At 40.7% G+C, this 13,766-nt stretch overlaps 1 protein-coding gene across 1 annotated transcript in view; it reads right to left on the reverse strand.

Annotated features, from left to right (window-relative positions):
• LOC125893035 (centromere protein P) overlaps positions 1 to 13,766 on the reverse strand; it is a 130,419-nt gene that overhangs the window by 39,671 nt on the left and 76,982 nt on the right. The window lies entirely within an intron of this gene.

The raw sequence follows: 13,766 nt of genomic DNA on the forward strand, positions 1-13,766 counted from the left end.
CACTCATAAAGTCAAAATGACCACAGATGCTTGCTGCGGTGGGTGCTCCGTCACTCTGTTTCGGTCCTCACGGTGTGCTAGTGTCGCACGGTGGGTCACTGCTGCTGCTCGCTCTTTGTACTTATGCACATACACCCCCCACACACCAACCCACCCACACGCATTCTTGTTTCCTGATTAATTGACGCTGGATATTTACATTATTGTGGCCTATGCCTGTTTTGTTTATTTTTCGTCATTTCCTCACTACAACAAATGCAGCTGTAGCCAGTATCTCACTATCACTATCCTCATTCATATTTTAAGAAGCTACAAATTATATTCAGCCACAAAATAAGCCTGAAAAGCTGGAAATCAGAAGGGAAGTACGGAGAGTTGTTGCATAGGGATGATAAGCCATCTTATCTAGTTGCATTGGTGTGAACCAACAGGTTTCTAGAAAGTTGCAGAACAGTGCATTGCAAGTAGCTGTCTGTTTGAACTGGTCTCAACTGGACTTAATAGACTAAGACTGTTATTGCAAGTCTGACAGCATCATAGACGGGCTACTATAAAGAAATCAAATGTTTTTTTCTTATTTTGCTTGTTTCGGATGTTTTGTGTCCTAGTCCTGCAAAAGGAGAAGTCTTGTTCTGAAATTTTTCACATTGTCAAAATCAGCAAAGTATTCAGCCATGACATAAAAAATCTTTTAAATAATAGTAAGATACTCTTTTTGTACTCCAACACAAACTATTATCAGCACTCCTCTCTCCAACTCTTACTCACGTTTCCTCCGTTTTTGTCACACAACAAGTCACCTCTTGTGAGATTTCCGAACGAGACCTCGTTACCGATACTTAGACACAAGAGAACAGAACAGGTGAAAGGTATGGAAAAACATGTCCTTGCAAGGGTCTGTTCCATAATGGTGTAAGACACCCATTATAATAATCTGAGCCTGCCAGTGGCAACAACAACTAATGCACAAAGCATACCATTCGCTGCTGCCACCTGCAGCACTCTCTCTCAATACTGGACCAATTTAAAAAAAATGTTGATCATTTAAGTCCCTTAGACACAAAAACATAGGAAAATTGGGGTCCAGGTTGAAAAATACAAGCATTACGCTTTAAATTTGTGATAAATGGATATGGTGAAACACACATGTACTTAACACATAACTGGAGCTACATTCTGGTAAGTTCTATTTTGCTTTGCCTCATTACTGAATAGGAATCCATTCAGCACAGTTGTTTACATGTTTTCATTCACTGTTAACTGTGGTCTGTAGTGAGCAGCAGGTTTGCTACAGACTTTCATGGTGATGAGTATTACTGTGTGGACTATGGAGTCTGAGGAAACACAATTAGTGGGACAACCCTCTAACAAATGCCTTTGAGATGTGGGAGGAACCACTGGATCCAGAAGTATTTTCCCCAACAGTAAATTCCCATTTCAAAGTTTTCTTTTCATGTCCTCAGTGTTCCTCAACACACAAGCATTATTTAACCACTCTATAGGTCTTTGTTTATGCCTCAAGTATCAACTTGTATACGTGTTGTATAATGTATGAATAATAACTCAACATCAGCACTGACAGTGAATAAAAGAAGGCTTCTGCAGGTTCGGAGAGTAATTCCTTTATGTGTGAGCAGGGAAGAGGTGGATTAAATCTTCTTGTACTTGCAGATTGTACTATTGCTTTAAAAAGCATTGACTGGAAGTACAGTGTTCCAAACAATTAGAAAATTTAGTTATTAAATGTTTGTTTGTAATGTACAAATACCAAAAATGTCTGATTAAAAAAAAACTGCCCTGTTTGCCCTTCACTTTGCTCTTGGCTGGCCAACATGCATAAATTATGACAAAATGTCTATTTGATGTGTCAAAATTCATCTTCTATAGTTTAACACAATGTTATGATGCAGAATTAAAATAAACTTCATGTTTCAATAACTGCCTGATTGATGAAGCCCCTCCTACAGTCACTAACTCATATGAATAAAACATACGGAGCTCACTGACGAGCCAAACTCCAGACGGCAAGCAACTGGTACAAACACGATGTTCATGTTCATTGGAGCGCTGCATGTTTACACCATGCTACGGATGCCAGCAGCGTGATGAGGCACTAAGCATCTTTTCTGCGCTGAGTGCTGCACATGTGGAGTTTTTTCTGGCCACAGAGAGTTAAGAAATATTCAACTTTAGGTAAAATGCTGCAGCCACTTGTCACTGTCATTTTTAACCCAGCTGTCCAATCACAGTGGAAGGGGGGTGGGACAAATACCACAAAGACAAACAACAACAATGGATGGGAAATTATTACTGAACCTGCACAGACTCCTTCCTCTCTCCCTTCGTGCGTCAGCCTTCCTTTCATCCAGAGCAGGTACTATACCTTGTGTGGAAATGTTTACTCCCGTGGATATTCTGTATCATAGCAACCAGACACAACCAAAGCATCTCAGCTGAAGAAACATTGCGCCCCTTATAGCGCCTCATTGCCCTTCTGTGTTCTGTATTAAACAGTGAACAAGTGTTTAATTTGTTTAAAGCTGTGTCATCTCTGTTAGTCATAAAAACAACAATAAACCTAATAGCCTATCAATAAAGCCTATTTACAAAGCACTGAAATCACAATAAGTAATGCAATTTGCAAAAACAAAAAAACAAAACAAACAAAAAAAGGCGGTAATATTGTGTATCGCACTGTTGAGCCGCCCTTAATAGCAGCAGAAGAAATTCCTTCACCACAACAGCCCTAAATATCAGCCAATTTTCCAGATGGACTCTTGCCCCTATGACTCAATTTTTTTCAGCTGCCCAAGTCCGCACCACCCAAAAGTGTATGACAATAAACTGCTTGCATTCAGATGCATGCCAGCTTACACACATGGGTCTTCCTATTGTAGAGAGGTAGAAATTTTAAATGCTAGTATAAGGTCCGTGTACACAGACACACAATATGATACAGAGCTGCTGTGTCCATTTCAGAACATACCAGTACTACTTTAGCAGTCAAAAGTTGATTCAATCACTGCTGCCTCCACTGTTTTAAGTTACGGGACTGTTGATTGTGGGACCATTAGTGTTTATGTGCTTAATGAATCGTAGTTCCTCTGCTGTGAATTTTAACCTAAAAATGTAAGATTTAGTAACTCTCATAACTGGAATAGTCTGATGATCTGGGCACTGCTGTCAATGAGCACAACTCCAGGCCTCTTAGAAAGGATTAAAAAGATCTGAGTGGTGATTCAGACGTCTGGAACGAGGCAACATAAGCCTCCCGTTTCCATCTGGAACACTGAAGAACACCTTGAGTTTTTTTTTAAGGATTAGATGGATGTTGACACTAAATGCAAATGCTCAACCTGTGAGGTGTGTGAGTCACATTTTCAACCAAGAAGCTGGATTATTTTCCTCTGAATTTCTTGAGCCCCCTAACTGTCAGCACATCCAGCACATTCATTCACTCTCATGTTATCAAATTAACACCTCAGGCCACTGGGACAAGGTGGAGCCATGATGACTATTAAAGAATGAGTCATAATAAAATGCGGTTATCTTTGCATCACATGTCCTCTATCCTCATGCAATACACATTCAGAGAAAGCTGTAATTATCAGAGCTGAAAGCCAACTTTATCATAATATTTTCCCCTGAAAGCCTGAGGTTTAGGATCATTTACTGCAGTAGCAGACAGATCTAAAGAACGATTGGAACAGAAAAGCTACAATATGAAGAGGACAAAAACCTCAGCTCCCTCTTTGGTAAGACAAAGTGGAAATATAAGACAATTATATGCAGACAAAAATAAATCTGAAAGTAGAAAAGCAATGAAAACAACAATCAGTGATGTCTGGTCACTTTCTAGATGCTGCCAGTCGTCATCTCATCGTAACTCAGCTGGAAAACTTTTGTCCAACGAGCCAAAGCTCAAAGATCAAAAGTTTTCCTGTTGAAAAGAGAGAATTCTTCTCGTCTGCCAACGTGAACAGCTGCTGACTTCATCAGTCTCACAAATCAAACACATGAAGAAACAGTCTAGTCATTAGTCACATAACCTCTTAAATGCTCCTCAGGATGTAGGCTTATGGCTTACAATCAGGTTTTATGTGCTCAGCAGACGTTTCATCAGGTACAAACAATTACTATAAAGTTGGACCTTCATTCAGCTCAATAACAGGAGGACAAGTTATTTCAAGATAAATCTGATATATTCTCACTTTGACTTTTGACTGATTAGAATGATGTGAAAGCAGAACAAAAGCTACACAAAGGTACTTTTATTATGTCAGTTGTTCATGGTAAAAGGTAAATGGACCTGCACTTCTATAGCGCCTTCCTAGTCTTCCGACCACTCAAAGCGCTTTTTCCAGCGCTGTGAGTCACATTCACCCATTCACACACACACATTCATACACTGGTCGCCGAGGCTACCATACAAGGTGCCACCTGCTACTCAGTTTCTTACCACACTCACACACTGATGGAATAGCCATCAGGAGCAATCTTGGGTTCAGTATCTCGCTCATAAATACTTCGACATGTGGACTGGAGGAGCCGGGAATCAAACCGCTGATCTTCTTCTTTTTTTTTTTCTTTCTTAAAGATATTTTTTGGGGCTTTTTCGCCTTTGATGTATAGGACAGACAAGCGTGAGGGGGAGAGAGAGAGAGAGAGGGAGTGACATGCAGCAAAGGGCCACAGGCTGGAGTCGAATCCGGGCCACTGCGGCAACAGCCTTGTACATGGGGTGCCTGCTCTACCACTAAGCCACCGGCGCCCCAAACCGCTGATCTTCTGATGAGTGGACGACCCATTTTACCTCCCCATCTGATTTTTAATTTTTTTTCCTCATATTAATAACTGGATAATGCTATTTTTGCAGCCCACTAAAAGTTATTTAAATAAAACTGTTAAAAAAGGGCCTCTTTATTGGACATGGGCATTATCTAATAAGCAGCCACTGACAATGAGTCACAGGTTAGCATTACCCACATTATTTTAAGAGGCAAAGGTTGGGATCCACTGATTTAAACCACTTTATTTAGAGGTAAAACAAAGTGAGGGCACCTAAAATGTTTTGTTAAAAAGAACCACTAAGCTAACTTTATTTATTCAAACTGCTACTAACCAACTAATTTAATAGATCCTAGTGTGTGCAAGTTTTTGTATTTTTTTTTAAAACACTTATAGGTCTGTTATTTAAAATTAATTTTTTAGTAAGTTGACTGAAAAAGCTGCAATATTTAAACCTACATAAACAAATTCATAAAAATGTATTACTCATATATTTTTTAATTATTTAATATTGTTGTATGTTCAGCTTTGCAGTAACTGAAAGACCTTCTTGATTGTGAAGGGAGTTAACTGAAATTTATCTATCTGGAGTGTACAAATTAAACACTGTACTTCCCCTTTATTTAATGTCAAATTACATAAATCGATAATACAGCTATTACCAGAGGTTCAGGGTACCCACAGAGACTGACACTGCTTGGGTCAAGAAGACTGTTTATAGCAAGTCTTTTTTAGCTTCCACTGCAGCCCAGTCACCAGAAGAAAATGTTGGCTTTGTATGTTTTTGCAAACCACAGATACATTACATGTTTCATATGTGTCATATCAAGGTCTCTACAGTGACATAGTTTTGACTACGTGAACATGAGATTGGTTTGTAAGTGGGAGGTGCAGGGGATTCTGGATTGCTTAAGATCAAGGCAAGATGGCTGGCAAGCTGAAGAATATTGCACACCACTGCTTAGGGACCAACAGACAACAAAGGCGGGTCTATTTCTGCAAGACATCAGTGGCATTTCCAGCCGTGATTGTGGCACTAAAGCCCAGTATGTCAAGCCAAAACATGATCTTTTTTCTAACCATAACTGAGTTTTTTTGTGCTTAAACCTAACCACATGTTAACCACAGCAAAATTTCAAAATATGCCCTACATAAAAACATATCAATGTTACATATCCGTGGTTCACAGAAACGTACAATGCTAACATTTATTCTAGTGATTGGGTTGTCCACTGAGTCCTTTTGCATTTAATAAAATCTTAATGGACAGATTGTGGGACGACTTTAGTTTGAAAGTTACTGTGTGACTGTTTAACCTTCATTCTTAGAGCAATTTAGGTCAGACTGCCATTACATAAAATGCCAGATGAGGCACTCAACTCTGCAGGAAACCACTGATTGATCAAAACACAGGATTATGGAACTTCACCAAGAAGGTTAAATATAAGAATGGACACAGGTTTGGCTCTAAGTCAAAATGTGATACAATCCTCTTTATATACTTGTATGACGTTATTATTCTATCAATATTACGAGCCCACTTCAGGACTTCATTATGGGTGCTCACAGTTACTTGTGGGTGGCCAAGCTCTCGAGCACAAACGTAATCAGAGCTTATACCGAATACTGATAAACACCATCAGGTGGACTCATGGTGAGGTGACGTCATGGTGAAATCAAGGTGAGGGATGGTGAACACTGGTCCCTTGTGCAGCCGTGCTGGGTAACACTCCAGGCAGCAGGTAACATGCTGAGTTGTGACCCTGTCACAGCTCTAATAAAATATTTCCTGGCAACAAGACGTTCCTGTGGCACCAAAGCGAGAGCAGCACTGAGGCAACTCCTTGGCACCGTCACGCTGCAAGTTGCCCCGGTGACTCACGGCATTTGAAGGCTCAGATGGAGGAAATTCTTCTCAACACGAGAACACAACAAGCTCCAGTCGGTCCAGAGCCGTCACAGACATATGATGGGTTGGAAAGTATGAGATTCTGAGGGGGAAGAGACATCCTGACCGCCTCCCATCAGGAACGCAGACCATCTCCCATCAGGAAATAATCTCTAACATTTAATTTGTAGTTTCAATACTGCAATTCCAACAATTACGCCATACATTTTTTCACTACCACAAACCAATTTCCCTCTTTGGACTATTGAAGCTACTGAATTAAATCTTTCTGTGGTGGACCAGTCAGCTGAAAAGTATGAAGTTTTTATGCACTATATCCTGCAGAACAAAAGATGACAGCACGACAAACGTCCTGCTCAAAACAAAATTTCAACATTTCAAATGTTGCTTTTGTACTTTTTGGATCAAGGCAAACACACAATTGGATATACTGCTGGGCTCGTGGTCCTTACAGTGCAGAACAAAGCCTGTGTCCTCACATAGTGCACACAAAGGAGAAAACTCTCAGGCAGGTTTACATCAGGTTCTAATTAGATCCATGCAACATTTGGAAAAAATGGTTCCTTTAGTCTTAAAATCTGGATCATAACAGGGTATTGTTTCAGCAGAGTTCTGAAAGAGTGATAATGAGCAACTGGAAATGGAGGCTGAGTTTTAACAGGAGAATAATAAAAGTGAACATCAGATAATAATAGCTTACAGTGGGCTTTTTGCAACGTGAGTCAGATGGACTGAAGCTCGTACTTTAACTGATCTGCCCAGTGTTTAAATTCTCCAACAGTGAAGTGCTTGTGTAACTTCAGCTGTGATTGGTATTAGTATGTTTCACTCTTCAGGAAGACAACCTAACTTGGGTGTCTGAATCAAAACATCTAGAAAAGAAAGTCTTTCATGGTGATTGAGGAGCTTGTTCTGATGTCTTGATGATGTAGTGTTGATGACTTTTTATCTTTAACAAAGCTGTATTTTATTTTGCACTGGAAGCAACTTTGTAGCTTTGTTTTAAAAAGCTCTAAACAATTAAGTTGATTATCTTCACCACAAGTGCTGCTGACTCATTTTTGGAAACCTCATTTAGATTAACTCCTTTCCAAGAACACCCAGGCCACAACAGACAACAATAACAGTGAGATACATACAAACAACATAACTCAGAGAACACAACATAAGAGATGTTACAACTCTCCCACCCTCATCTTAAACACCGGAGCACCCCAGGGATGTGTTTTGAGTTCCCTGCTGTACTCCCTGTACTCACACGACACCATCATTAAGTTTGCTGACGTCACAGCTGTGGTGGGCCTAATGACAGATAATAACAAAAAGGCCTTTCTGAAAGAAGAATAGGACCTGACCTGCTGGTGTCAGGACAACAACCTACTCCTAAATTTCACCAAAACTAAGGAGATGATAGCAGACTTTGAAAAGAGGCAACAAAGGAATTAGGTCCCCCTTGATATCAATGGGGCCTAGGTCGAGAAGGTGGATAGCTTCAAATACCTTGGTGTCCACATCACTGAGGGCCTGACCTGGGCACTGCATACTGTCTCAGTGATGAGAAAGGCAAGGCAGGGACTGTTTTATCTGAGACACCTGAGGAAATTCCAGGTATCCCCTTAAACACTAAGGATTTTGCACTCCTGCACCATGGCCCGACGGGGGAGCGTCACTGCCTGGTAGGAAAACAGCACCGCAAGGCCCTGCAATGAGGCTGCTCTACACCGACTAAAGGATGTTTACACCAGGCACTGCAAAAATAATACCAGGAGAATCATTACCAATGACTCAGATAACTGCCTTTTCACCCTGTTAAGGTAGACAAGAAGGTACTGGTTGGACCAGGCCAGCACTGAGAGGCTCAGGAGGAGCTTCTGTGTACTCAGGCTCTCAGGATACTGAATGATAACCCTGTCTATTCCTTAACCTAATCTACATAGGCATTTATTTATTATTACTACTGCTACTACTACTATTGTTTTAAATATATGAACTGAAGCAACTGATGACTGCATTTTGTTGCGCCTAGTAGCTCACCTGGTAGAGCAGGTGCCCCATGTGCTAAGACTTTGTCCTTTGCAGCAGCAGCCGCAGATTCGAGTTCAACCCATGGACCTTTGCTGCATGTCATCCCCTCTCTCTCTCCTCCTTTCACGCCAGAACTGTCCTATTAATTAGAGGTTAAATGCAAAAAGCCTGAAAATGTCTTTAAACAAATTATTTTATGTGACACTGACTGACTGACTGACTGACTGGTTGAGATGACAAATAAAAATATGATAAATATGTAAACAAAATTACATAATGGGGAAAAACCCTCATCACAAAACGACCTAAAGTGGTCTCTCGAAAACAACCTAACAACCTAAATAAGACCAGTTTAGTACCATCAATACATAACAACAACAAGACAACATAAAATGCCAGAGACACCACTATCTACAGTAGTTGCAATAAAAGTCTTGGTCAGACTGAAACCAGGATTCTTTTGATGACACAGTCAGGACCCTGAACCCGCAGACCAGCAGGATGCCCTATTTACGATGATGAAAAATGCCAATGCCTTAAAGCTATGGCAGAGTAAACAGGGCAGAAGAGTGATAGCCTTGTTGTTTGTGAGATCTAAATCAGTTTTCTGGGAAAGTCAGAAACTACTGGTAGGAAAAACAAAAGATACATTTTCTTAAAATCTTTTAAGGTTACGAATTTCCTTCAGAGAGTAGTGAACGCTCACATGTTCAACAGGCTCCATTTGATGAGATAATCATTTAACCAGATCTCTGATGGATTGGAAAATATGGTCTCCCTACCAAGAAGATGCATTGAAACCAGAACACAGACCCACGCTCCCATTTTGGTTTGTCCGACTGCCAAACCAGGGCATATTTGGATGGTCTGGCTCTGCCGTAAGTTGTGCCTCAGAGTTTAGTTCCAGCTCAGCTCAGCAGAAAATACCAGCACTGAATGGAAAAAGGAATAGTATAACACGTGAAGCCCTGAGGGAGCAAGCTCCCGTTAGCTTTTCCATTCTTGGGAGGTATTTCTCATTTCTGCCTTAAACAAAGCTTTGGGCTTTCCTGTTGTGCCTTGTTAAAATACACATCATGCAGAACACAACACAGAGCAAATCATGCGGACTGGATGTTGCAGGGCATCACCTCCGGTTCCCTTCTGTCTCTGCTTTCAAATTAAGGAGGAAATCTGTAATAACACAAGAGAAAGCTGCTGCTTCTCACTGACTCTGATGGTAACTTGTGCCACCTTAAGTCAGCAGACTACACTACTGAAGACTGATCCATCTTAACAAGTCATTCAGCATTACAGACTGCTTTTTAAACATTGCCTGTGGGGACAAATAATGCAAGTTGCTCCTACTTTGGTTTAAAGATTTTCTTTTATAAATGAAACAACAGAATAAGCCTTTGTTGGCTTAAGTAGGTAACTTAAGTAGTCTCTTTTTGTCTAGACATACTGAAGGTGCTTGTTACGTAATGGTTCCTCACAGCTTCTCTCTGACATGACAAGACCATTACAGAAACATCCACAGAGCTCAGTGATACTGTTTTTGGCCACTGGTCCACACATGGAAAACTGTCACTGCTGAAGAACAAAGGAAAATTGGAAAACGATACCAAAGAAGAAGAGTGTTCTCAGTCCTTTCTCAGGCTCCATCAGTGATGGTTATTAAAACTTATTCTGCTGCCCATTGTTAATGTCTGATAGCACACAAACATGACAAACCTTAAAGCTGAGACTCACATTAAATTCTTATTTGCACATAATGAGTGTGAACGTTTGCTGTATATCCATCATTTTAAAACAAACAAAACACTGGCACTCACAGATAAATCAAATTATTTAACGAAGACAAAATGAACAAAAACAGACGTGTTGCAGCTACAAAGCCGTCATCAGCGTCACAACGTCAATTAATCTTTGAGTGCTGACGTTCTGTTGTTTTTGGACCCTCACCACAATTGTACCCCTCTACATATTGTTAGTCTTTTGGAGTTATGCACGCCACTATTCATCATCATATCCATAATTTTATCCATGCAGCTGGCATGAATAAAACTGAAACTGCAGGGTAGGAGGGCTGCAGTTGCACAGCTATATTTCTCGGTGTGCAAGACATGATAATTGAGTGATACATTTATTTTGGGCTGCAAGTAACATCTATTTGATTACTTTAAAAAATCATTTTGTCTGTGAAACCATCCAAGAAAAGATCCAAGAGAAGAAGATGAAGTCATTTTAGGTTTGTGTTTAATCAACAACCTAATCTCAAATATTAGGTTTTTAAATTATAAAAAATGGCAAAAAAATTTGATCAATTAACAAACTGTTCTAGCACCATATGTATTAAGTGTTCTTAATTAAAGCTGCAGTTGGTAACTTTTATGATGAAAACAATAAACAGTCAGAGCTGAGGAGTCTCTCACACAGCTGTCAATCATGTCAATTACTGCTCGTGAACTGTGTACAACTGTCAAGCTAGGCAGCGCTGATCAAATAGAAACCAAGATTCTGTAACTGCATTGCCTATTTCTCACCTCAAATGTTTTCAGAAACATATTTCAGTGTAATATCTAGCTGTAACATGAGAAAGTTTGTTGTCCGGCTACCATGTTGGATACAGGCGAGCTGAGGTTCCCATTTTACAGCTAAACCACACACTAAAATATCCTAATATAAAATATGTGTCTGACAACATTTGAGGCAAGAAATAGGCAATGCAGTTATGGAGTCTTGATTCATATTTGATTAGCATTGCAGAGTCTTACCAAATTTTACGAGCAGTAACTGACAGCTGCTTGGGAGACTCCTCGGCTCCGATTGGTTTTCAGTGAGCCACGGTGGACTCTAGAAAATGCCATTAGAAGCCTAACGAGTGGGAGGAGGGAAATTATTTTTTCACAGACTATCTGTCTCATGTTCTACTGTGTGAGTGTAGTGACAGTTTCATCAAAAGTTTAGATTTGAGCTGTGATGGAAGTATAACATAAATGTTACAGGTCAGAACCTGGCCCATAGAGACTCTTGTGTAAAAGTTACATGGCCCACTTATTGAGACATTAGACCAACATGCTCTATTGAATAGGCCAGAACATTTACATACGAGGGAACATGAGAAAATAAGCTTATGGAGGATGCTGTCACATCACAGCAAGAGGGTTCCTGGTTTGAACCTGGGGTGGGGGCATAGACCGCGGAACCAGGGGGGCCAGGGGGGCCATGGCCTGGGTAACTTTTGTACTCTGACATAGAGGGCTGCATTGGGATTGGGTCCCACTGGGTCCTGCGGGTCCCCATTAAACAGTAGAAGAAAAAGAAAAAGAAGAAAGAAGATGTAGCCTAGCGACAGGATGTCAACACAGGAACTTGGTGCACATGCATGAGCGTTTCCACTCCATATTTATTCATAAATGGACGAATATACCCTGAACCAGCTTTCATACCAATTTGCCGCTTGCTCCACCTGTCTGTCTGTCTGTCTGTCAGCTCCATCTGTCATGAGACAAACATGAAAGAAGACGTGCAGTTTATTGTGTTTCACCGGCAACGAGCTGTCATTACGCGCGACTATTACGCACGGCTGCGCATTCTTTATAACTCACTGTGTGAACCTATGTTGCATAATAAAGATCTGTCCCCTCGTAATTTTTAACCGGCCCCTCAGTAACTTCATCCTGGCACCGGGCTTGCCTTAACCTTAATCACTGCGTGATTATATAAAGGTAGAAAAATAAATAAATACAGAGGAGGAGAACAGAATATGAAACAGCCTTTATTTCATTAAAAACTAAATGAAAACAACAAAATAGGAGCGCTATTCCTGACCAGTGCGTCAAAAGACATGCAGACCAGGGAAACGAAACAAACAACCCCATGAACCTCTTTATTAATAGCCTATAAAATGACATGTTTTCTCCTGCGGGACGGGAGAAATTATTATTACTATTATTGTGTGGGCATAAATTCTAGGAGTTTTGTGGGAGCGGGCGGGAGTGGACATACACATTGCGGTTGGTAATGGTCAGAAATTCAGCGTTTTGGTTACTTTTCAGTAACTGCGCAGCTGCGCTTGTTTTGTTGTTGTGTGTGTGTGTGTGTGTGTGTGTGCGTGTGTATGTGTGGCTCTGCACATCAGTCTGATATGAGTGCTGACTTTTGATGATAATGAATATGATGTTGATTTAGATTCAAGGCAGCAAGATGAGTTTTGGTTGTGGACTGGATGTACTTTGTTGTTTGCTATAGTTTCATCTGTGCGTTTATGTATAAATAGGCTTGGCCTGTTGTGTGTGAATGTTAGAGTGGGATCAGAGGGGTTAATCTGAGCAAGCATGTGTTCGTGATCATGCGTATACTGTAGATGTGACTGTGTAGCGTCGGAATAAAAATAAGTGCTCCGCAACGTTATTTAATACATCAGTAATATTGTCTGTTTCAATGCATATGCCCCCCCACCCCCTCCGCGTGACTTGAAATTATGGCCCCCCCTTGTTCAGATGCGTTCCGCGGTCCATGGGTGGGGGAGTTTGCATGTTCTCCCTGTGTCAGTGTGGGTTTCCTCCAGGTGCTCCAGCTTCCTCCCACAGTCCAAAGAAATGCAGGTTAATTGTGGACTCTGAATTGTCTGTAGGTGTGAATGTGATTGTCTGTCTCTATGTGTCAGCCCTGTGATAGTCTGGAGACCTGTCCAGGGTGTACCCTGCCTCCTGGCCAATGTCAGCTGGGATAGGCTCCAGCTCCCCTGCGACCTCTCACAGAATAAGTGGTTACGAAAAATGAATGAATGAAAAAAAAGAAAGAAAGAAAAACTGGATTTTGGATAAAGTCTTGAAAAGTCCATATTTCTATTCTGAAAAGTGTTGCAGTGTCTTTGTATCTTACATTTTAATAAAGAATGTAGTTTTGCACAATAAATTCTGGGGAAAACTGTAAAAGAGACAGATTCATCATCCTGTCTTGTTAACCCTTAAGATCCACTGCTACCTGATGACAAGCATCACAACATCTCAAACCTCCTCCTCCTGCTGCTGATCACTCCACAGATCTTTATCTGTAG

Source organism: Epinephelus fuscoguttatus, linkage group LG1 (genome assembly GCF_011397635.1).
Source record: "Epinephelus fuscoguttatus linkage group LG1, E.fuscoguttatus.final_Chr_v1".
Lineage (NCBI taxonomy): Eukaryota > Metazoa > Chordata > Actinopteri > Perciformes > Serranidae > Epinephelus > Epinephelus fuscoguttatus.